At 35.3% G+C, this 26724-nt stretch overlaps 1 non-coding gene across 1 annotated transcript; it reads left to right on the top strand.

Annotated features, from left to right (window-relative positions):
• The first annotated feature begins 20748 nt into the window (after window positions 1–20748).
• LOC143619445 (small nucleolar RNA Z103) lies at window positions 20749–20853 on the top strand. Its single transcript, XR_013151184.1, has one exon. It is a non-coding gene; the product is annotated as a small nucleolar RNA Z103 (small nucleolar RNA).
• Window positions 20854–26724: the final 5871 nt, after the last annotated feature.

Consider the following 26724-nt stretch of genomic DNA (forward strand, 5'->3'; position numbering starts at 1 on the left):
TTATTGGGTATGACCCGACTTGGATCAAACACAGTTAGCCACATTAATATAAATATGTGTCTCGGGCATACGTAATTCCAACAATCTCCCACTTGCACGAGATACATAGAAAATTAATGCAAGTGGTGAATACCGCCTAACAACAGTTCACCACCCCTAATGTGTTTGACGAAGTGCCATTCAATAACATCATCCCTTCAAGTCCCTTACTTGATATGATTTAGGTGAATCTATCATTATATCCCTTTGTTACTAGATGTCATGTTGGATCTAAGAGACATAGGTGATCATTCTCTTTACAATTCAACTTTATCAGGCCTTAGACATCTAAACTCTCAACACATAAGAGGAACAAATTCCGTCTTGACTGTATACGCCTCTCACTATCACTTTATACTCCACCCGAGCTCATCCTTATGTACCATCTTTTACGAATAGCGAAGGGGAGAGTCAAAGTGTAATACTCGGTGAAAATCAAGACCCAATATACATCTCAGGTCTAAGGATAATATGAAATTCTCCTTTACTCAAGATTACTAATGATCAAGTCAATCGACTCCATGTAGTAATATTGAGAGCGGGTCAGTCCAATATTTGTATCCCACAAATATCTATGAACTTTGGCAGCAAACCTATGCTCCATATTCATTTCTTATGAATATCCACCAAACCTAGTTCATAATAGTCTTGCTTCATATTTGTTCCCACAAATGTGATCGACTACGGACTTTTAGAATAAGATAACTTATTCATGGATTAAACATGCAAAATTAGAATTTAACTCAAGATTCCATAATCATATAAAAGAGTTAAATTACAAAAGTCTTTTAAACTTTAATACAAAATAGATCAAATCCAATTACTAGAATATCGAAGTCCTAAGCCACTCGCATGACGCTCATGTTTAGGTCTTTCTAGGAGCTTCGTGAATGGATCCGCAAGATTTTGATCAGTTCCAACTTTGCGAATACATATCTTTCCCTTTTCAACTTCATCCCTTATGTAGTTGAATCTCCGCTCTATGTGCCTTGTCTTTTGGTGCGAACGAGGTTCCTTGATTTGTGCAATCGCACCCTCGTTGTCACAAAAGATTTCTAGGGGGTCTTGAATGGAAGAGACCACCCCTAGATCGGTAATGAATTTCTTCAACCATGCAGCTTCTTGAGCTGCCAATGAAGCGGCGATGTATTCTGATTCTGTAGTGGACAATGCTACCACTTCCTGTTTTGAGCTCTTCCAAGAGACAGCTCCTCCATTAAGAGTGAACACATACCCAGATTGTGATCGAGAATCATCTCGATCAGTTTGGAAGCTCGCATCCGTGTAACCTTTTATAGCGAGTTCCTCCTCACCAGATCCATATATCAGAAACATATCCTTAGTTCTCCTAAGGTATTTCAATATGCTCTTAACAGCCATCCAATGACTGTCTCCTGGATTCTGTTGGTATCTGCTTGTCATGCTCAAAGCGCATGACACATCCGGTCTAGTACATATCATCGCATACATGATGGATCCTATAGCAGAAGCATATGGGATTTGTTTCATCATGTCTTGCTCACCCTTTGAGCTTGGACATTGAGCTGAACTCAATATGGTCCCTCTTTGAATAGGTACAAAACCTTTCTTGGAGTTTTCCATCTTGAACCTTTTCAAGATTTTATCAATGTATGTACTTTGGTTCAAACCTATCAAGCGCCTTGACCTATCCCTATAGATCTTTATTCCCAAAATATAGGCAGCTTCACCAAGATCCTTGATGGAAAATCTACTTCCAAGCCAAGCCTTAACGCTTTCCATGGTTGGAATGTCATTTCCAAATAGTAGAATGTCATCGACATACAATACTAAGAAGGTAATTATACTCCCACTAGCCTTTTTATACACACAAGCCTCATCAGCGTTCTTGATGAATCCAAAATTTTTGATTTCTTCATCAAAACGATGATTCCAAGTTCTAGATGCTTGTTTCAATCCATAGATTGATTTCTTTAACTTGCATACCTTTTTAGGATGTTTCGGATCGACAAAACCCTCAGGCTGAACCATATAGACATCTTCCTCAAGATATCCATTTAGGAAAGCGGTCTTGACATCCATTTGCCAAATTTCATAATCATAATGTGCGGCTATGGCAAATAATATCCTAATAGACTTTAGCATTGCCACAGGCGAAAAAGTTTCATCATAATCAACCCCTTGAGTTTGAGTGAAACCTTTAGCTACAAGTCTTGCTTTATAAGTATCCAAGTTTCCATGCATATCCGTTTTTCTTTTGAAAACCCACTTACTTCCAACAGCTTTGGTGTTAAGTGGTGGTTCAACCAATTCCCAAACTTGGTTGTCATACATGGATTGCATCTCAACGTTCATGGCTTCAAGCCATTTGTCACAATCATTCTTGGACATTGCATCACGGTATGTGGTTGGTTCATCCGAATCTACCACGTAGCAACCTTCTACAAAAAATCCATATCTTTCGGGTGGATTGCTAACTCTACCAGATCTGCGAACGTTTTGTGTGTTTTGATCAACCACTTGATCACTTTCAACAACCTCTTGTTGAGTGCTAGTATCAACCAATTGTGTATCATCTTGTGATTCTTGATCCTCATCAAATTTCACTGTTCTACTATTAGTTCCTTCCTTAAGGAACTTAGTTTCCAAGAACTTACCCTTTCGAGCAATAATAACATTTTGCTCACTAGGATCGTAAAAGTAATATCCTATATCATCTTTAGGGTAACCAATAAAGATACACTTAGTGGATCGGACTTCTAATTTGTTTGGGGTGTATTGCTTTACATAAGTTTCACAACCCCAAACTTTTAAGAATGATAGCGATGGAGCCTTTCCATGCCATATTTCAAAAGGTGTCTTCTCTACTTTCTTGGTTGGAGCCATATTCAATATGCGAACAGCGGAAAGTAAAGCATAGCCCCAAAATGATAGAGGTAAAGTGCTTCTAGCCATCATCGATCGAACCATATCTAATAGGGTACGATTTCTCCTTTCAGACACACCATTATGTTGTGGTGTTCCAGGTGGAGTAAGTTGTGAAATAATTCCACAACTCTTAAGATGATCTTGAAAAACACCACTTAGGTATTCACCTCCTCTATCACTACGAAGTACTTTGATTGTTGTCTTAAGTTGTCTTTCTACTTCAGTTTTGAAGTCTTTGAACATTTCAAAAGCTTCATCTTTGTGTTTCATTAAGTACACATAACCATATCGACTATAATCGTCAATAAAGGTAATGAAGTATCTTTCACCATTCCTAGTCATTGGTCTAAAAGGACCACATACATCCGAATGTATGATACCCAATAATTCTTTTGACCTTTCAAAAGTCTTATTAAAGGGTTGCTTTGTCATTTTGCCTTGTAAACAAGATTCACATACATCAAATGAATCAAACTCATTGGTTTCTAGAATACCACTCTTGCGAAGAGTTTGCATGCGATTCTTGCTTATATGTCCAAGGCGACAATGCCAAAGATAGGGATCACCCAAGTCCTTCTTGAGTTTCTTGGTGTTGACATTATACATTGAACTACTATGTGACATACCACTTTGATCTATTTCATATATACCATTCATGGGTATAGCTTTAAAATAAAATATGCCATTCATCAAAACATGAATATCATAATCCATAAATTTAAAATCAAAGCCACATTGTTTCAAAAGGGACACGGAAATAATGTTTCTCCTTAACTTAGGAGCATACAAAACATTCTTCAAAATTACTTCCAAACCACTTGGAAGCTTTAACAAGTAGTCTCCTTGAGCTTGGACTTCAACTCTTGCTCCATTGCCCATAAAGAGACTAATGTCCCCTTTGTTGAGTTGTTTATTTCTTTTGAACCCCTGCAACAAATTGCAAATGTGAGTTCCACATCCGGTATCAAGTACCCATGTATTTGAAGAAATAACATTTAGTTCAACATATATAGTAAAGATAGTACCTGAGGTTTGCTCCGCATCCCTCTTATCTTTTAACGCTTTGAGATAGGTCGGACAATTTCTTTTCCAATGACCTATCTCTCCACACTCAAAGCATGGATCTTGCGTCGCAACCTTTTGCTTCTTTTCCTTCGGTTTGTAGGGCGTAATGGCTTTCCTCTTTCCCTTTCCTTGGACGTGGCCCTTGCCCTTAGCAACACTTGCTTTGGGTTTGGAGTTATGTCCCTTTTTGCCTTCATTGATTGTTAGAACGGGTAAAACCCTTTTACCCATTCCCGCTTCGGCCGTTCTTAGCATTGCGTGAAGCTCTCCAATGCTTTTGTCCCACCCATTCATGTTATAGTTCATGACAAAGGTTTCAAACCTTTTGGTCAAAGAGTTGAGGATCAAATCCGTAGCCAACTCATTAGACACGGGACAATTCAACCTATTAAGCTTTTCAATATAGCTTTTCATCTTTAGGACATAAGATGAGACGCTTTGGGTTTCCTCCATACGACATGCATGAAACGCTCGAACCGTTTCGAAACGTTCCGCTCTAGCTTGTTGAAGGAACATTTCCTTCAATTGAGTTATCATGTCGTATGCCCCATGATGCTCGAAATCCTTTTGGATTTCGGGAATCATAGTTCCCAACATGAGGCAAGAGGCTTGCACCGAATCTTTGGTGTACTTGACCCAATCGTAATAAGCCTCCTCATCTTCCACGTTAGGCTCGTCGGGAATGGGATCGTCTAAGACATATGATATCTCTTCTTGCTTGAGAACTATTCTCAAGTTGCGATACCAATCCATAAAGTTATTATGGTTTAGACGATCCTTTTCAAGGATGGTTCTTAAGGATAGGTTACGGGTGTTATGGGTAGAGGTGTTTGCATTGTTAGCGGCCATCTACAAAATTTAACAAAGTTTTATTTAGTATTATAAACAATTTAATTATTAATACCCTTTTATTCCAAATTTTAAAATAATAATTAAATTCTAGAATCCAACGATAAATCAAATTTCGGTTAGGTGACCTTTATCCCGTTATTTGATTTAACAAGGTAGTCAACCTTGACGATTGCAACCCTTTGCAACTTCTAGAGGTATGGGACCATTCGAAATCCTTATTTCGTGTTGGCATGTTTATCCCATCAACACCATTGGACCCCATGCTTAGGTGACCTTTATCACATGGTTTCCAATTCAAGTCGTCCTTCTTGTAAAAACATGTAAGATTAACATACAAGTGGTTAGGTGACCTTTATCCCACAAATATGTTAATATTACCTTAAGTATATTAGTTTGCTCTAAAATGGTTAGGTGACCTTTATCCCATTTAAAGTTTCCTAATACGTTAAGTGTCTTACAAAAGGATGGTGTTAGACTTGTTTCCTTGGTAATTTTGAAAAAGGGATTTTTAAGTTTTCCAATATTCTAGTTTGAAAAAACATTATGCCATATCCTAACATGCATTTAGTAATATGGCGATTTTGAAAACCAATTTTCAAGGTTCAAGTTATAATAAAACCAATTTTATTATATGTGAGTAATCGCTTAGTTTTAATAAACCCATTTAATTAAACTAATTGACGCGATATTACCAAATATATATTAGAACCCGTTTTATGCTTGTTGTCGTTCCTATGTGACGGTTTGGATATCCTAATATCTATCAACCACACATTACATAAAGTAAAACAAACAACCAAGCATACACATGCAAAATATAGTCATAACCGAGAACCGCTAAGTTTGACCATACTTGTTAGCCGAAACAAGTATGGGTCATAAGTCACACCTAAGGGACAAAACATGACACAAGGATGGAATGTTGACTCCCACTTGATCTTGCATCCAAATGCTTCAAGTATTCTTTCCAAGTTGTTGAGTTCTTGTTGGGCTTGTTAATGGGCTCCAAACTTCCAAAAGTCTTCTTGGGCCCAAGAGTGAAATTTGTGGGCCTAATGGGCTTGAATCCCATGATGGGCCGGTGAGGCCCAACAAGCCCAAAATTTTGGTCCAAGGCCCAAATCCACCAATTCTTGCATCTTCAAATTTTACAAAATGTATCCTAATACATATTTTTCTAAAAAAAAGAAAATGCAACTAATCTACTTATTACATACCAACTTATGAATAAATAAATTACACAAGCCAAAATTATGAATTATTACAACCATATTGAATAATAAACATAATCAACATACACAAACAACAATCAACACATCCAAGGTCTAGGTTTCGGTTATGACACATCCAAACATACCAAATGTTCTAAGCATGCAACCTAAGCAACCAATGCCCCAAAAAAAAATCAAAGGGATTCGGCCCCCCCTCCAAAGAAGCTACGGCCCAAAACCCCCCCCCCCCAAAATTTTGCAATTTTGATATTCCAACATGCAAATGTTTAATGGTTTCCTAAGATCTTTCCATGCATGTCAAGATCTTACAAAACCATGAGGGGTAAAATCCACCAAAATTTCGGACCCCTTTTTCACCCATGAAAAACCCGAAATCTATGAACATGCAAGGAGCATAAGTCCTTGTAACCGGCTCTTGATGCCATTGTTGGGATTTATACAAGTTTATCAAAGTCAAGTTAACCACATTTAACTAGAAAACGCAACGGAAGCTTATATTTTAAAACTTGTTATTGAACATACCATTATGTAAAACTAAAACCCAAAGCCAAGGATCAATATTACAAGAACAAAAATGCTCACATAATGTAAATGTACCTCCTTTTACCTTTAGAAGAAGATGTAGGTGGATGAAGATGATGATGTCTTCAAATGGCAAGGTTGCAAGTAGAAACCCTCAAGCTTTTGATACCCCAAGCTTTAATCAACAACACCAACTTGTTGCTAGGATTTTAAACACCAAAAGAAGCTCACACAAACTCCTTTTTCTGCCCACTTGAGCCGTGGGTATGAGAGAGAGGTAGAGGGAGTTTTCTTTGCACTTGAAATTCAAAATTGATAGATACCTTTTGCATGTCTTGGATGGAGGTAATAATAAAGAGATCACATGGACCCAAAAGGAAGGAAGGCATATTGATTGGACCAAAAAACCCCACCCACATGGGGTGGCCGTTTTTTTTGTTATTTCCCTTTCTTTTTTTTTTTTTTTTTTTTTTTTATTATTATTTTGTTTTAACATTTAAAACATCTCCATCTCCATTCATTTTATAAAACTCACTTATATAAAATGTACATACATATATATATAATTATTTAACCAATTAAATAATTAATTTATATAAACAAATTATCCAAATAATTTATTTAAATCCTCAAGTGTGTTTGTTTAGAAAACCAATTTTCTAAACGCGTAGTGTTCGGTATTCGTTTAAATGATCAAATCATTAAAAGAATACATTTGGTGTTGTCTAGCTTGTTATTGGGTATGACCCGACTTGGATCAAACACAGTTAGCCACATTAATATAAATATGTGTCTCGGGCATACGTAATTCCAACATGAATGAATTAGGAATATTTATCTTGGATAAATATAGATGCTCAAGGGTCATGGATGATGGACACGTGTAACAAAGATCGTCCACACATGCAGAAATTCAAAATTCAAAAATTTTACAGCTGTAAACCATATCTACAACTGTTAAATTTGGGGACAATCGTTAGGGCTCAGATTTTTAGTATCCTCAGCAAACATTATATTCAGAACAATCAAGGATACGGTATCCTCCAAAGGTGACAGGTATCCAAATCATATTATATAACTAACACGTTGTCAGCTACTTTCCTTGTTTACCAGGTCAATGACCGTTGCTATGATCTCCCGAAGACTCGCACTTACTATTATTGGAGCGCGGCTGATAAGGAAAACGTGTTGGATTGAATGATTAACGGCTAATTGGATTCGGTCTCACATTTCCTAAATTATAGGCAATAGTTGTTAGACTCGTTTTATTATAAATAGAGATACAAACTTTAATCAAAACACACGCTAGCACTCGAGACTTACTAGTACTCGCATCCTTTGTAACACTTGTAATCACTTTTATTATTAATAAACCGGTGGTGATAGTTTTCACCGCCCGGGGTTTTTTTCTTGTTATCCTCAGGATAACGATTTTTTTCCTCGCAACAAATCTCTATGTTCAAACCATTTTCATAAGCACCTAGTCCCAATTTATAATTTGGTTGTAAAATCACTGTTGTTAATTTTTGACCAAAACAGTATATAATAAAATAGAGTGAAAGGGTCCAGTGGCCCGAAACCAAGGAAGGGAGTACTAATTAACAACTGAGTCCTCTCCTAACCATAGGAGATAGTTGCCCTACGGCTCAAGATGTTTTAATGTAATTGACGTTTATTTTGAAAGACAAGAATGTTTAATTGAGGCAAGTTTTGGATTGTTGTAACGTTTCATGAAAGTTTTTATATTCCGCGAAAGTTTTAATGAACTATGATTTGTAAGAACTGTGTTTATGAGTAAATCTGACGCTAAAGTAAGGCTACCGGGTTCGGGGCCTTACAAGTTGGTATCAGAGCATAAGTTCGAGAGATTTAAGCATCCTACATGCTTAGACTCGAACAGAGAATGAGATTTAAAATGAGAAAGAAAGAAGATGCCAGTTCAAGATAGCCATGTGTCACTCAAGCAAGCTCAGTAAAGGTAAAGTGTATGGTAAATGGTGTATGTTAATGTTGGCTTATTTGCTAAATGAAGAATGAGTGCAGGTTAGGGATAGGATTAATTGATTTTAACTGATTAACTGTTTAAGAGTATAAACAAGCACAAGTGAAATCATGAAGGGAAGTATGTAGAACATGAGGAGTAACACAAATAGTTAATTACACTTTATCAACGTCATTAACTACTTACTTACAAATCATGTGCTAAATAATTCCTAGAGTGATGACGTTTGTGTTTTCCCTTTTAGAATACTAATGGCTGGAGCTGGAGAAATTGTTGGAACTGGAGGTCGCACTGGACGTCGTGGCAGGCCTCGTCTTGTCCGGCAACCCTCGATAGAAGAAGCTTCCAACACCGGAGACGAAGGAGGCGCAGCTGGAGGAAACTAGAGCAACAACGAAGGACATCAACTTGACCCTACTGTTCTAGCTGCCATTGCCCAAGCTGTGGCAACTGCCATTAAGACTGGGAATCCCGAAGGATCTGCTGGAAGAATTGCTGAAGGATCAGGAGAGAATGGTAGGAAGGATGGTGAGGGAGGGAATGGTGACTCGAGTGAAGCTGGATCTGTCAAGGTTGGTGATGGAAAGAGAGGTCGAGGTGGGTGTAACTACAAGTCCTTCAAGGGATGCGACCCGCCGAAGCTGACTGGTTTGGGAGACGCAATCGCTACTCTTCAATGGATAACCACTATGGACAAGATTATCCGCATTAGCGAATGCCGTCCCGACCAAGCTGTGGGTTATGTTACTCAGTCATTTGAGGAAGAAGCTATGTATTGGTGGGAAAGTGTGGAGCAGAGAAAGACTAGGGATGAGATCAAGGCGTTGAGATGGGACGATCTGAAAGAGTTGGTGATGAAGAAGTTGTGTGCAGATGCCGAGGTTGAAAGGACGGAGATGAAGTTCCTAAATTTAAAGGCCAGTATGATGACGCATCGTGAGTATACTACTGAATTCAACCGACTAACTAGGTTGGTGCCTGATATGGTTGACACTGAGGTCAAGAGAATCAAATGTTATGTGAGGGGATTGCCACAAAAAGTCCGCATGTTAGTCAGGGCAAATAAACCTGCTACTTTTGACTCTGCTGTTGAACTTGCAGAAGTGGTTTATGCTGACCTGGCTGAGGACGATGTGGTGGTGGAGGAAAAGAAGGAGAAGAAATGGGCTACCTCTGCTAAGCGGTCTGGCGAGATGGTGACAACAACTGATGGGAGGAAGGCCAAGGTTGGGAACAAGGATGTATGTAAGACGTGTGGGCAAGTGCACCAGGGAGAATGCAGGACTGGGACAGACAGGTGCTATCGGTGTGGAAAGAGTGGGCATTACTCTCGAGAATGCCCTGATCGTCCAAAGTGCGTCAAATGCGGAAAAGCTGACCACATGGCTAGGGATTGCAAGGAATCAGGGGCGGGAGGTGCGAAAGGATAAAGACTTGGGGAAACTGCAGAGAGGAACACTTGATGAAGGAATAATTGCTCATGCGATGGTTTTATTAAATTACATTTGCTTAAGAACTTGTTTTGGGTTAAGGTTTAAAACTTATGTTTATTAGTGACGTGTAATATATTGAGTTTGGTTATGAATGATTATTATGTTATGATGAAATGTTGTTTTAGACAATAGTGTTAAAAGTACTAATCGAAGCCTTGGAAGGATGAGATGAGTCTTGGTACATCGAGGGTCTCATGGACAAGCTACCTTAAATAGCTAAAACACATGACCACCATTCGATGGCTGCAAAGTCGGGAGTAAGAAGGATAACTCAGAAAGCAAAGGTGATTCAATAAAGTGTGCGATTAAAAAGAAAAAGGTATTCCTTTTACAAAGGTATTCCTTTTAAAGAAATAAACTAGGTTTCGGGGACGAAACCTCTTTAAGGAGGGAAGACTTGTAACATTCCGAAATTTCTAAAGTAATATTTATTATATTATTTTGTCGGGTGAAATAAACGAGTTAGTGGAACGATAATAATAATAGCAAAATATGAAGACTTAGTAGGATAATTAGATGGGATTAGATATGGACCAAAAGAAAATATGGGCCTTCGGTCCATGGGCTTAAGGGAGTATAAATACCCCCTTAAACCCCAATCCTTTCCATTCCATCCATTTATCCATCCTAATCTCTACACACTCCAAAACACACACAACCCGAACCAAGATCCAAAGGCGAGGACCCGAGCTCGTTGGTGCTAGATCGTCGTGACGAACCAAAGCAACACGGCCAGCTCGTGTTCGTAGTTAGACTCATTTACGGTACGTTTATATCGAGAACTTGTTCGTTTAGGTTTGGATTAGTATAGAAATGATAGATCTGTGTTTGTATGGTAAAAACGAATCCAACAAAGCTAAACTTACTGAAAATGGATATGATTTGATGGGTTAATTGATTGATAAAAGAACCCGTAACCTATATGCCTAAATCGCACCCTTTAAACATCGATGTTAGGTCGATTTGATGGTTGGGGTTTGTAGGCGCTGGTCAGACGATTCCGTGGATACCAAAATCAAGTTATTTGGTTAAGAAACGAAGATGATTAAGAGATTTAAGGACGAACAGTACCTGTAGCTGGACAACTTCGCCTGCAAGCTAAGTTCGCCTGATGAACTTCGCCTGCAAAGCTAAGTTCGCCTGATGACAACTTCGCTGCAAAGCTAAGTTCGCCTGATGACAACTTCGCCTGGAAAGCTAAGTTCGCCTGATGACAACTTCGCCTGCAAAGCTAAGTTCGCCTGATGAACTTCGCCTGCAAAGCTAAGTTCGCCTGATGACAACTTCGCCTAAAGCTAAGTTCGCCTAAGGTTTAACTTCGCCTAAAGCTAAGTTCGCCTAAGGTTTAACTTCGCCTAAAGCTAAGTTCGCCTAAGGTTTAACTCCGCCTAAAGTCAAGTTCGATTAGAAAATAAATTAAAAACGATAAGTAAAAGTAAGCTAATACTAGGCCACCAGATTAAATCAGGCGAGTATTGATACGTGTAACTTATACAGTCAGCCGAGCTCAGTTAAAGAAGGGATTTACAACTATCGAAGGAAGAAGCAGAGTTCGGGTGAGTTCTAGCCCCATTTATGTGTTATGTTTTCGGGGCTGTGTGCATACTCGATATGTTTGTTAATACGCTTATCCTAAGAGATAAATGTATGCCTTATGTGAATGATGTGATATGTATGAATGATTGCTTGATGGTACGTGAACGATCTTCGGATATTGCATGTACTGTCAGGTTGTAACGCTATGCATAAGGTAAGTATGATATGTATGCTTATGTGTATGAACGTGATAAAGTTAATAAAAGAAGGAAATGATGGTTGTATGGTTGTATGGTTACGAAAAGGGTACCGAGCCCTAATAATACTCGAGGTATGATGTATGGTTGTATGGTAACGAAGAGGGAATTGAACCCTACTAATATTCGAGAACTAGGGAACCGAACCCTACTAATATTCGAGGAAAGAGGGTACCGAGCCCTAATAATACTCGAGGAAAGAGGGTACCGAGCCCTAATAATACTCGAGGAATGAGGGTACCGAGCCCTAATAATACTCGAGGTATGATGTATGGTTGTATGGTAACGAAGAGGGAATCGAACCCTACTAATATTCAAGAACTAGGGAACCGAACCCTACTAATATTCGAGGAAAGAGGGTACCGAGCCCTAATAATACTCGAGGAAAGAGGGTACCGAGCCCTAATAATACTCGAGGAAGGAGGGTACCGAGCCCTAATAATACTCGAGGAATGTAGGGCGTAATGCTCTTTATAACGTAAGATATGAAAGTAAGTTAATACAAAAGAAAGTATGAAAGTATGAAAGTATGAATGAAAGAATATAAGTTTATGTGTATTGTATAGTGTATGATTAACTAGAACTCACTCAGCGTAGCTAACTTTTAGTATGCACGCAGGTGAGTAGAATGAGACAGCTAGCTTGAGCGGGCACATGGTGGGCGAATAGGAGACTGGCATCTGAAGACTCAAGATGTTTTAATGTAATTGACGTTTATTTTGAAAGACAAGAATGTTTAATTGAGGCAAGTTTTGGATTGTTGTAACGTTTCATGAAAGTTTTTATATTCCGCGAAAGTTTTAATGAACTCTGATTTGTAAGAACTGTGTTTATGAGTAAATCCGACGCTAAAGTAAGGCTACCGGGTTCGGGGCCTTACACCAACTTCACTTGCCTCTATGGGGGGCTCGCTCCGGGAAGGTTCGGATCACTTACAATACATGGCTCTACGAAGGAAGGGCTTTTGGGTTAGGAGCGTTTTTAATATGATTCTTTTCCTGTATTTGTTCGATGACAAAAATGCGAGTCTGTTTTGTCCACTTTCTCCATCCCCCTCTCTCTCTATAAATGACAAAAAGGTAATGGAATTATTTCTTATTATCCCGTGTTTGATCTCTTCCATCGCGGCCTCGCTCCTTGTCACCTATGTTGAATGATAAAGAAAGAAAGCAAGAAAGAAAGGTTTGGGACCCTGTATAGAATGAAGAGGGGCCAAAGATCTTCCTCTCTACAGTGCTTCTCGCTCGAGGCTCCACTCTCCTCCCTGAATAAGTATTTATAATAGCAGCCTGGGCGAAAAGATGAGGACAAAGAGTAAGGATTAAAGCCCCCTTAGCTCTGCCAGGCATTAGACAGGGGTTAGTTGCTCTGGTAAATGTGTAGAGCCAAGTGTAGTGTGGTAGTATAGTAGTAGTATAGGCACTTCTAGGCCCCTTCCCGGCTACTGGATCACTCCAGCTTAGTACTACGGACCCTCTGCTATAAGAACAGTTCTTTGAATCAAACGTTTGATGAAATAGATTCTTTTTTCGATATCAAAATAGAAATAGGATAGATATGGATCTTTCTTTACAGATATGACTAAAAAGGATTTTTCTAGTGAAGTAGCGTAGCAAAGAAGCCATCCTTTATTTAGCCAGGAATGACTGCGCACTACTTTGGGCCCAGGAAGCGAATGGAATGAGCTCCAGCTGCTTCTCCTCCAAACTTCTTCTTTTCTCCGTGCCCGTTCTGCATGCGCTTCGCGCCATTGGCGCTTTGCTCTCCTCTTTCTTCATTAGGACGCTTCGGGGATGGACTTCGTTGTTCTTTCCAAACTCAAATAGAAAGGCTGTATCACATCGAGATGTTGATTCGTTTTCCGCCCCCAATGAGATAGGGAATTTATAACTCCCTATTTAGACTTTTGCCCTTCATCTTTCTGAATCGAGACCCAGCTCGACTCGCATCGTTCCAACAACTGGCGGGGAGCATCAGTATACGATCGCGTACAGTAACTGGGAGTCCTATTTATTATACACCCTAAGGCCAACTTCAATTCACTAAACCAAGGTTCATCTCGTGTAGTGATTGTGTGACCCGTACAAGGATATTGAGTAGACGGTTGTGATGTATCAGACTCGACCCTATCTTTTTCTCTAGTGCATGCATTCCCATCCGTGTCCGGTCTCAGAACTGCCTTGGGTAAACCCCAAACTGACTTACTCGTCGCAACCTTCCGGCTGCCCAACGACCTATAACGCTAGTCACTACTCCCACTGGGGCTAGGAAGTAAGCCCCACAACCCAAAGCGGCGAAGAACAAATAGAATTTGCTACAAAAGTCGGCTAACGGGGGTATACGTAGGAGAACATAGTAATGGAGAAGGTAATAACCTAAATGGATTCGTTTTGGCTAGAGCGCCCAAATCCGCTATATATTTGACATGGCTTTGCCGTAATGCTGAAACTATGGCGAATGCATCTATCGTCATTGATGCATAAATAAAGATACCAATTAGTAGTGATTGAATTCCTTCTATGGTTCCACACGAGAAACCAGTACGAATATAACCTACATGTCCAATTGAACTATAAGCTAGAAGTCTTTTGACTTTCGTTTGGGCCATGGCGGCTAGCTGTGACATTCGAGCCAAAACAAGGTACACCCCAGTATGTATTTATCGATTAAGCAAATAAACGCGTAATATGTAACAAACGAACGATTAATCGAATGGGTCAGGTTATGACCCAGATATCCCAAGGGGCATCTATAAGTGATATACGTTTAATACAAGCTAAAATATTAGTAATATGGCCTTAGTTCGATAGTAAACAAGTTAAACGAAAACATGCTCGTTTAACTACCCGCTATAGATTTAAACGCGAAAGATAGTTACAAACCAAGCATTGTATCATCCGTAAAGCTGAAAAAGACTTACCGAACACTTATTTGAAATGTTTTAAGCGATCCGTGAAAATATTTTCGATTTTTACAAACATATAGTATGTTTTTATAATTTTACACAAAACTAGCCGAAAAACACTCGTTTTCGCACTGTTTAACGCACCCGATAAGTTTTTCGCGCCAAAAACTGAACCCGAACTAAATTTGGAATGGTCTTTTCGTGTTTGGGCCTTTAAAACCAGATTATTGGGTTGAAATGGGCCCAAATTGGGCCCATACATATTTCTGGTCGCTATAAGGGGGGAGCTACCTCAAAAAGTGTATAACTTGTTTTATAAGCTTGGTTTAAACGTCATTTTCACTCAACCTATTCTCCAAAGCAGATACAAGCTGATTCTCATCCAAATCCACCAAAACCCTAGGTATCTTAATCATTTTCATCATTTTTAACTTGATTTGATTATGTTAATAACATAAAAACATGTTTTAATTGCTAAAAATCATTCCTAACCATGTAAAAATCCCAAAAATGGTCCATAAATATGTTTTGATCATACACATGGTGAGGAACCTGTTTTGATAGTTTTTTTGGCCATAAACACGGATTAAAGGGTTGAAACGGCATTTTTACGGTTCAAAAGTTCATTTTTGTGCACTAGCCGAAACCCTAAGTTAAGGGGTGTTATGCTGATGAAAAATTGCTTGTTTTGTGATATAGGACTTGTATCTATCCTAAATAGGAGCACAAGAACTTGAAAAAGTTGATTAGAAAGGCGGAAACGAACCAAAACCGCTAAGGTAATGCCGAAACACTCGCTTACGGGCCGTTTAGGTTAAGGTTGTGATGTGCATATTATTAGGCCTTTAAATTTTGCAGGGACATTTAGGGACTATGTCATTGAGTCCCTGTTCAAATTTGGTAATTTTTCGACCATTCGAGAATATTTTGCGAATTTATTACCGAATTGGGACGTTTAATAGAGAAAAATAGTTAAAATACTTCTAAAATTATGAAATTTTTCTGGGAACTCAGATTTAATGTATTTTGATCACATATAAATTTTGGGATCATTTGGAGAAGTTTAAGGGTATTTTGTGCATATGCGTTCGTGTGAATTTTTATAGCCGAATTTGGGCCGAAAAGAATATTGCACGAGCTTTTTACATTCTGGAATTGATACAGGTTATTTTGGGACATGATTTGAGTATTCAGGAATTTTTGTGGAATTTTTGGATATTGTTTGGGATAAACGGATAATTTTCAGGCGAAATATAGCTGATAAAATGAACCTTTATAAATTAATAAATCAGTAAATAATTCCAGAAATATTTTTATAAAAATCTAAATATTTTAATTGATAAGTGGCTAAATTTTCATAATTTAATGATTAACGGTTAATTAATTATGCTAATTTGAAGATTAAACAAATTCAGTTTTTATAAAAACCGGCAAGTTCGCAACTAACGAACCTGCAGGAATATCAAAACACCAAGAGTGATCAAAAATCATATTTTTGGATTAATTAAGTAAAAACGAACTTTTCTATGAGAAACCTAGACAATCCGGATAGATTGTGTGCGTTTCTTCTTAAATCAAACTGAATAAACGGAAACGGACCACGTAGCTAATCCGGGACCCCAATATGTGATCTTTTTTTATAACTTAATCATTTTATTAACCAACACATTTACCCAAGCGTATTTCCCCATAACTGTTTTCTGAACGCGTAAACGAACAACTTGGCCCAGCTAGGAAAACGGGAATCTGAGCCAAGTTCGGTTTTAAGTATTAGACATTGAACAACATCGCATTCTAAGCCTATTGCCACTTTCTGGGCGTTCCAGCTATACCCAGATTAGTTGTACAGCCCAGTTTAGTATTGAGATTATAATAATATTAATATTATTATAATATTGATTATAGGAAACCGTGATTTCAAGTTACACAAACCTCGAACCGACGTGCTACTGAGTATCTACTAAACAGTGAGTTTCATACCCCACTCTTTAAACAGTTTTACGAACTTTTTGGGTGAAAAGCATGTTTGATTATGTTTACATATCTGAAATTTGTAATGATGTGAATTATCTAAGTGCTAACACACGAAAGTCCCCACGATCACAGTGATTAACTTCGAGCCGGTGGCTTGTGAATAGTGCTATTGCTTTGACAAACCCAAACGGAATCGGCCTGGTTGCTGTGTCACATAGCGCTGTTTGCACATGACCATATTTATATATACAGGCTATGTAGTGTTAGACATAGCTACCGGGGCATGTTGTGGGCGGAAAGGGAGCCACAGTGGTTGATTGAGCGTGGGAAATGAATGCACGCGGCACATACAGTCAAGGCTTCACTGTAGCTTAGCATAATTACATCATTTACATACATACATACTTATATCATGATTACAAGTGTTAACTTGTGAATACTCATAACTGTTTTCTTGAAACTCGTGAAACTCACCAACTCTAGTAGTTGACCCGTTTTAAACTGCTTTTCAGGTATACCTAAATTGGAATGATTTGGTGATCTATTACTGCCCAAAGTGTGTGGTTGATGCTATGTGAATAGAAGCAAGGGTGTTAGTAGTAAGATCGTATAGTTAACAAACTAGTTTTGTTTGTATCACTTAGACTGTAAAACAATGTAATGTAATATATTGTAAATTAGTTTGTAATGTTTCTTTATAAACAATGCTGTTGATACCAGAGGTGTCTGTTACATTCCCGTTTTACACTTCCGCATTGTGCTAGTCGGGGTGTGACACCAGCGCTCCTAAGATCATAAAAGCAATGCTGCAATAAAAAGAAGATTTGTTGCAATGTAGCTCCATAAGAACCATAAATAGAAAGACGTGAAATATTAGCAAAAATAGAGATTTTATGAGCAATAGAAAGGAATGTTGTAACCGGGGCGGGTGAACCCTTATAGATATCAGGTGCCCACATATATAGAGTCAAAAGAGATATGGAATCCGAGGGGGAGGGGGTTTTCTTCGAGGCTCGAGAGATGGAATAGATAGGTTTTAAATGCTGGTCTATTGAGAGGGAACGAGGAATTCTCAACGAAAGTGCTCTCTGAATCGAACGTGAAAGTCGTTTTCCATCAGACGGCTGTTCCCGTAACTCTACACTATTTGGATTATATATCCAATCTAAAGTCCGCTCTCGGCCATTCCACACGCTGCAGAGTGGCTATCTAAAGTGGATTCTCTTTGTAGTATATGCCGAACCTGCTGCCCCATTGAAACAAAGGGGGGCGGGCGCAGCTATATGGTGGACCACTTCCTTTCTGTTGTTGCTAGCGCTTTCCCAGGCCGAGCCATCATTCTTGATTAGAAGAAGAAGGACAGGCAAAGCCCGAAGGCTGCTACTCCCCCAATAGGCCAGCGGAACGAGGAGAGGGCCCGACACAATGATACCACCCCAGCTCGAAAAAGCGTGTTCCCTTCAGGTAAGACACGCCGTAGGCCATCCTCAGTTCTTCATTTTCGTTGATAAAGAAAAGATCTCCCGAAAACCTTTTGCTTCCCCCTCCGCATCTCCTTCGTCGAGCCTTTCCTTTTAATGGTTTTGGGAAGCATTCCCTTATCTTGAACTTGGGCGTTCTTTCATCCTGACTCAAAGGTGGGTTTGTTTGGTTTGTGAACATAGGCTCAAACATGATTTGAAGGGTCCTGTAGTAGTTATACGCCATGCGTTCAATCAAAATAGGGGAGTGGGAAAGCTGCAGGGATGAAACTTTGAGAGTATGATTGAAATTTCTTTTGAGAACTACTTTGAGTTTTAAGAACCTGGAAGAACTCAAAGTAACAATTTTTTTTACAAATACGTAATATATATAGGTTACATATACGTAAAAAAAATTACAAAATCTTTTACGCATCGAGGCGACTTTTTACATAGGTGTAACGGATGTTTAAATTATTGTAATCATTATACATATTTATTCTCTATCATACTTTAATGTTTTAATCAAATTTAATCTCGACCACATAATATAATCTATTTAATTAAATGTGTGATTAAGAATGAAGTTTTTAAAATTTTAAATCTTAACAAGTTTCTTAAATTATCCCTCCTCGATATCTATTATATATAACTATAACTATATATATTATATATTTATATTTCATATATATAATATAGGCTAAGTATAAAATGAAAACTCACTTAAGTTGTGAAAACTCTAGAAACTCATTCTCAACCATATGTTTTTAATTAATGTTTAAATCTTGTGGTCCACAATTAAAGTGAATAAAAAATGTAAATATAAATATAACTTTTTCTCTCTCCTGAAAACATATATAAAAATTAGTAAAAAATGTTAAAAAATAGCAAAACATTTTTTTTCGATGTTTCGATGTTTTGTATTAAATGTTACAACATATATTACATGTAACAAAAAAAACGATATTATATAGTGTTTCCAGTGAGTTTTCATTTTAACCTTACCCGTAAAATATATATCGGAGAGAGAGTAGGAGAATGTTGAAAAATGAAGGGTGTGCAAGGTTTAAAGAATAGGGTACCACGCTTTGAAGCTAGCTAAACGCATCTACTTGATCAGTTGCTCCATTCTTGTGCCGATTTTGAATTTTGAAATTCACATTCCTTATTCTTCCCAGATCTCTCCCACCTCTCAACAGAAACCCTAAACTACATCACAAAACAGTCCGATTTTGAAGGATTTCCAATCTGAAATCTTTTTTAGGGGCTATAATGGAACGAACAAGAGGCTAAGAGGTCTCGGTTTTGTCTTAATTGCAAGGAGGATGAATTGCCGCGAATAAATAGGTTCAGATCAGAGTTTGAAGGGTAAGTTTTCAGTTTTCTTTTTCTTATCGGCTCCTAATTCGCGGTCGGTGTCTACAGGTTTAGACCTTTAATGTAGTCGTTAAATTTTATTACACTTTATTTGTGTTGGTTTGGAAATTGGAATTGTGTCTAATATCTTGTAATTTGAGGTGGAATTTTTTAGGGATTTTAGAAATTTGGAATTTCGGTAAGATCCATTCGATTTTGGTGGCCTCCAATGTTGAAATTTGTTTGATCTATAGAACGCACCACCAAAACCATGGGCATGTCGAAAATGATGAATCTTGGCATCTGGTCTCTATTGCAGATAGTTGGCAACCAATTTTAAGAAATCTATGACTTTCTTTTTTTTTTTTTTTGTTCTTTTTCTTTCTTTTTTCTTTATCTTTTTTACAATAATCAGAGCTAATTTATGGTTGGAAAACCATTTGAATTAGCATAGGTTAAGGAAATTATGTTTTTTTTTGCATTTGATGTTTGGATTTTCAACTTTTATGCAATCTAAGTTTAATTTATGGATGGTTTTGCAGTTTGAACTTAGGTTTCTTGGAAGAAGAATATTTCATCTGCAAATAAGTACAAGGGCAATATCAAGAAGAATTCTGGTTACCTAGATAACGACAAGGTGATATTCGAACTTCATGTTTTCTTATATCTATTGTTTTATGTATGTGCTTACAAATTCATTATTGGTTAAGTTTTAGTTACTTGATGTTTAATATGATATGAGATATTCCAAAGAAATGGTGGCAAGATTTGGTGGGACATAGTTTAGTGGCTATTAGATAGCATGTAACTATCACTATATGTATGGATTAGCTAACTGGATATTTGTTAATTTCTATGTAACTAATAATGCTTCTTTTTATTGGCTAAATTATATGTTAATATTTTTAAGTTTCTTTTCGGGTAGGTATTACAAAGGTGTTGGTCTTTTTAATGAGAAATGTAGTTTTTTTTTTTGCTATATGGCATATAACATATTTTTTTTTACAATTACGGGAATAAGATAGTTGCATTGTTCTATTTAGAATTTGAAATTTAGATTATGTTTTATTATATGTTAATGATGATGAAGTGGTTGATCTATGTAATGAAAAAAGTAGTACATTTTTTTTACTATAAAGTTGTAGATGATGGATGTGATTATCATTTCCCATACGATCAACTCTGAAACAACCGAGCACTCAATTTATGTTTCTTCGTTTTTGGGAGAAATTCAAGCAAAAAATCCGATCCATCTTTAATTTTTTTTTTATCATACCACCTGTGCAACTTTTATCTGTACATATCTAATGTATATTTTATATATGAAGGATTTTAGTTTAAAGTGAAGCTGTATTCACAAACATAAGCTTCTGGTGTTATTTGGCAACTGTGTTTCCTTGGAGATGCTTTAATGAGCAAGGAAGTAATGATATTTCTATCTCCAATGACGTGGTGGATAAGGTATGGATGCTTTCTTATACATGTAGTTTCTTTTCAGTTGTTAAATTTGATGGCTAATTCTCACCATTGCCGCATTTATTGTTCAGTTTCAGTTCCAATTCCTTTATAACTTTTTATGTTTTGTAACAAATGGTTTGAGAGAGAACCTAATTGTAGGAAATTGAAACCCACCATTCAAAACAACTCAATGTTTGATTTGTTTCTTTTGAGTTGTTCGTGTTATGCCGGTCCTAGCTCGAACCAAAATGACATGTTGAACCTGTAGTGCTATTTTAAGTTGCCTAATATGTTTAATGGTTTAATGCATTCATGTAACTACTTGTTTGATATATTCTTGTAACTATTTTTTTGCTACTTGTTTTTTGTTTTATTCTACTGTAGTTAGTGATTTAATAAAGTTGTAAAAGTATGGATATGGTATGTTTTTTGAAATGCATCTATTGTTATAATTAGTGCAACACAAAGAAACGACCAAAAGAATAGGCTAATTGATTTTTTTAAACAATTTGAAGTTGCATGATAAATTGGCATTCAATTTCTGGATGTTGGTTTCTTTTGAAGCTTGGAGGATTCTGCTCAAAAGAATAAAATAATTGAGGAATATGATATTAACTTTGATATTGTAGTTCATTGGAGGCTTTGAACAGGTCATTGTATCATGTTGGTTTTTTTTTGTCTTTTTAAGTTTTATAATTTAGTTTTATGTAAACATGATGGTGTTTATTAATTAAATTGGTTCATCATCACTTCACTTTAGATTCCTTTAGTTTCATGTAAACTTCATGATTTACATCGAGCACCGTTTTTATTATTATTTTTTTTTCTGAAGAGAGTTGTGAGAACTGTTGGATTACGTATGTTCATATATGTTTGTCTTTGTTCAATAAAATTATTTGATATTTGTGAACTATTCATTAAGATTTAACTGAACCAACATAAATGAACACAAACATTTTTTAAATGCACGAACATGAGCATAGATATTTGTTTGATTAGTGTGTGTTTGTTCAATTTGTTTAAAGGTCTAATTAAGATTGCAACCCAAGTTTTAACATGATACCAAAGCTCGCATTGTCGCCACTTCATGTTTTTTTCACTCTACATATACAAAAGAACCAAACTGGTACCGTAAAAAACTTAATTGATATTGACCAACATAAAACGAGTACTGTGTTGTAAATTATTGCCGCCATCGCCGCATCGCGCGGGTTGTTTGTAACACCCACAAAATTTTGGTACAAATTTGACAGGTTTATAAAAGACTAAAATATTCATAAGATAAGTAATTGGATATATTTGGTAAAGAAAAGAAAGCATTTTTATGCTAAAGGAATAAGTATGGAAAACTCTATCCTACATGGAAAGTGGGAAAGAAATGAAATCACTTTATAAGGAAGAAGTTATCCATGATGATGTTAATTTCCTAACCAGCCTGTCTTTTTTTAACACCATGCAGGGGAGAGGTGATGAATTGTTCTTGGAACTCTCTACATTTTTGGCACAACGTCTCTTGGTAGGTAAAACAGGGGTATGCATGTAATTTAACAAAAGTAGTTTATGTTAATTGTAGTTTGTAGAGGATAAAGTTTATTTTCTTTTTATCATCACATAACATCAATTTTAGCAAGATTGTGACTAAAAAACCGCACAACTACCTATTTGAATAAAATGACAAGTTAAACTGCTTTTATACATAAATGTGTCATTGTTTAACTTTTCGACTTTTAAATAGTTTATCTTTAGTTTTGGGTGAAGATTATTGATTTGGAATAGAAAGAGTCAAATGTGACCAATTTTTTTAAATATATGCTTTTTTAATTTATTTTTTAAACATTAATTTATTAAACAAAATTTGACAAATGTTTAAAAAGATATAATTTCCTTTTAAATATTTATACATTGATTTGTGCATTGCATTACATTACATTATTTGTTTCTTTTTGTTACTTGTAGAAGGGGCGAAGAATGCATTAAGTGTTGCTAGAACCATGCTCGGTATTACCAACTTAGGCATGTTTGACTTTGATATGATATGTTGCTTTGTGAAGCGCAATAGATCGGTCAAGGAAAGACATGGTGATCTGTCTGCTAGGTGATTTGGCAAGGATTGTGCCATGGCGTTTTATTTGAGCAATCACGTAGGGATGGAGGCTAGAGCATTTGGAAGGGTGGTCCGAGAGCCAACTCTGTTAATGTTAGGAATCCATCAGGTGTGGATGTGTTAACTATACATCAAAGTATATTATACATGGGAAGGCTTCTAAATTAAAATTTGTTTCGGTCACATTCCTAAATCTTTTTCTTTTTAGGTTTAGGAGCTTTGGTAGCCTGGTAGGTGTATGTAGACTATGGAGATTATGATAAAGATATTTGGATGTATTTTTTTATTTTTAATGTTACAATTTTACGCTTGTAAATGAATTCCAGTTTATATTAGCAAGAAATATTTGTATTGCGATGTGATTTTTTGTACTTAGTAAAATAATTTTACGGATATATGTTGTAACTTTTTGTTTCCAATGGTGATATTGTGTTTTGATGTTACTTTTATTTCATTGTTGGTGGTGTAGTCGAGAAAGTGTGTACTACAACCTATATTTAAACATCATTTCAAATCTTGTATTTAAAACTCAAGTCTTATTCATGAATTAACATATACGTACCACCTCAGATTGAGTTCACTTTGGATTGGTTTATAGTATCATGGAAATCAAATGAGTTGAATTAGGTTACTTTTTATCTCTAATAATTCAAATAGATGAAATCAAATATTATACGAATAAAAATGAGTAACGAGAGGATTGATAAACTAACATGAACGAGTATCACGTAACTTGTCCTCCGCAACATCGCGCGAGTTTCCTACTAGTATATATATATATATGGTAAGGATCCTAAGAGAATCATTGGCAAATTGAGAACTTTGAGAACCATTTTAGACCACTAAAAAAACCTTCTAAAAAATATTAAAAAAATTATAAAACAAACAAAACCGAAAATTTTAAAAAAGTAAAAAAACCAAAATTCTTATATTTCATTCCGGTTTCATTAAAAAAAACCGAAACTTTTTTTTTCTTTTTAATTCGTATTATACCTATACACATATGTATACTTTCATTTAATCTCTAGTTACATAATATACACATATGTACATTGTCATTTACCTTAAATTATACATATGTGTATAGGAAAAAACATGTGTGTACATATTATACATATATGTATAATAAAAAAAACCAATTTTTTTTCCTTTTTAATTCGTATTATACCTATACACATATGTATACTTTCATTTAATCTCTAGTTATGTAATGTACACATATGTACATTATCATTTACCTTAAATTATACATATGTGTATAGGAAAAAAACATGTGTGTACATATATGTACATATTATACATATATGTATATGTATAATTTAGCTAAACCGAGAATTTTTTTATGTTTTTTTTTAGAAACCGGGATGATAAATAAGAACTTTGATTTTTTTACTTTTTTTTTATTTTTGTGTTTTTTTTTGTTTTATGATTTTTTTATTTTTGGGTTTTTTTGTGGTCCAAAATGGTTCTCATAAACCGAGATTTTTTTTTCGTGTGTTTTTTTAATGAAATCGGGATGATAAATAAGAATTTCGGTTTTTTTACTTTTTTTATTTTTGTATACTTTTTTGTTTTATGATTTTTTTTTTATTTTTGGGTTTTTTATGATCCAAAATGGTTTTATTAGTTCCCAATTCCCAAAAAGTTCTCACATGATCCTTGATCATATGTGTGTGTGTGTATATATATAGGATTAGGATCATGTGTATAATATATACATATATGTACGCATATGTTTTTTTATTATACATATATGTATAATTTAAGGTAAATGATAATGTGCATATTACGTAATAGAGATTAAATGAAATTATACACATGTGTATAGGTATAAAACGAATTAATCAACTTTTTATTTTTATGAAACCGGAATGGAATATAAGAATTTCAGTTTTTTTACTTTTTAAAATTTTTCGTTTTTTTATAATTTTTTAAATAGTTTTTTAGAAGTTTTTTAGTGGTTCAAAATGATTCTCAAAGTTCCCAAGTAACAAAGTGTTCTCTTAGGATCTTTACCATGTGTGTGTGTGTGTGTGTGTGTGTGTGTGTAAAATAAAAACCCACTTGAGTTGTGAAAACTCTAGAAACTCATTCTCAATCACATGTTTTTAATTAAAGTTTAAATCTTGTTGTCCACAATTAAAGTTAATAAAAAATGTAAACATATATATAACATTTTCTCTCTTCTGAAAACATATATAAAAATTAGTAAAAAAAATGTTAAAAAATAGCAAAAAAATGTTTTTTTAATTTTTCGATGTTTTGTATTAAATGTAACAACACATATTACATGTGTAACAAAAAAAATGATGTTACATAGGATTTTCACGGGTTTTCACAACTCAAGTGGGTTTTCATTTTATACTTCCCCTATATATATATATATAAGATCAAGATCGTGTGAGAACTTTTGAAAATTGAGAACTATAAGAACCATTTTGGACCACAAAAAACCCAAAAATAAAAAATAATAATAAAACAAAAATGAATACAAAAATAAAAAAAGTTAAAAAACCAAAACTCTTATTTATCATTCCGGTTTCTAAAAAAATATATAAACGAAAAAAATAAAATTCTCGGTTTAGCTAAATTATACATATATGTATAATATGTACACATATGTTTTTTATACACATATGTATAATTTAAGGTAAATGATAATGTACATATGTGTACATTACGTAAACTAGAGATTAAATAAAAGTATACATATGTGTATAGATATAACACGAATTAAAAAAAACTTTTTTTTCGATTTTTTTATACATATATGTAGAATATGTACATATATGTACACATATGTTTTTTTAAATACATATGTATAATTTAAGGTAAATGATAATATACATACGTGTGCATTACGTAAACTAGAGATTAAATAAAAGTATACATATGTGTATAGGTATAACACGAATTAAAATTAAAAGATCTTTTTTTTGTTTTTTTTAATGAAACCGGAATGAAACATAAGAATTTTAGGTGTTTTACTTTTTTAAAATTTTCGTTTTTTTTTGTTTTATAATTTTTTAAATATTTTTGTAGAGATTTTTTTATTGGTTCAAAATGGTTTTTAAAGTTCTAAATTTGCCAAAGTTCTCTTAGGATCCATACCCTATATATATATATATATATATATATATATATATATATATATATATATATATATATATATATATATATATATATATATAGGGTTTGGCTCATTTCAGAAGTAACTTTAGAGCGAGAAGTGCGGGAGGTCCTTTTAGCCAATCACAATTTTTTATTTTTATTTTATGTATAATTAATTAGATGGGTACTTTGATAAAATCTCTAGTTTGTTTTATTTGGAAAGTAATAAACGCTTTTGGAAGTTTCAAATTATAGTTTTTCTATTTATTTATATTATTTTAATTGTTTATTTATCATCCATCACCTTGTATTATCTTGAAAGCTTAACGTTTTGAAACATTATGATATCAAATATTGATTTAGTAATAGATTTGTTTTTGGACGAAAATGTCTATCTTGATCATGCAATCACAATATTTAAATTTCCGTCCCATTTATACATGTTTTTTAT

This window comes from Bidens hawaiensis, unplaced genomic scaffold, assembly GCF_021521415.1.
Source record: "Bidens hawaiensis isolate Kalapana, Puna unplaced genomic scaffold, B.hawaiensis_p1.1 tig00002438_1, whole genome shotgun sequence".
Classification (NCBI taxonomy): domain Eukaryota; kingdom Viridiplantae; phylum Streptophyta; class Magnoliopsida; order Asterales; family Asteraceae; genus Bidens; species Bidens hawaiensis.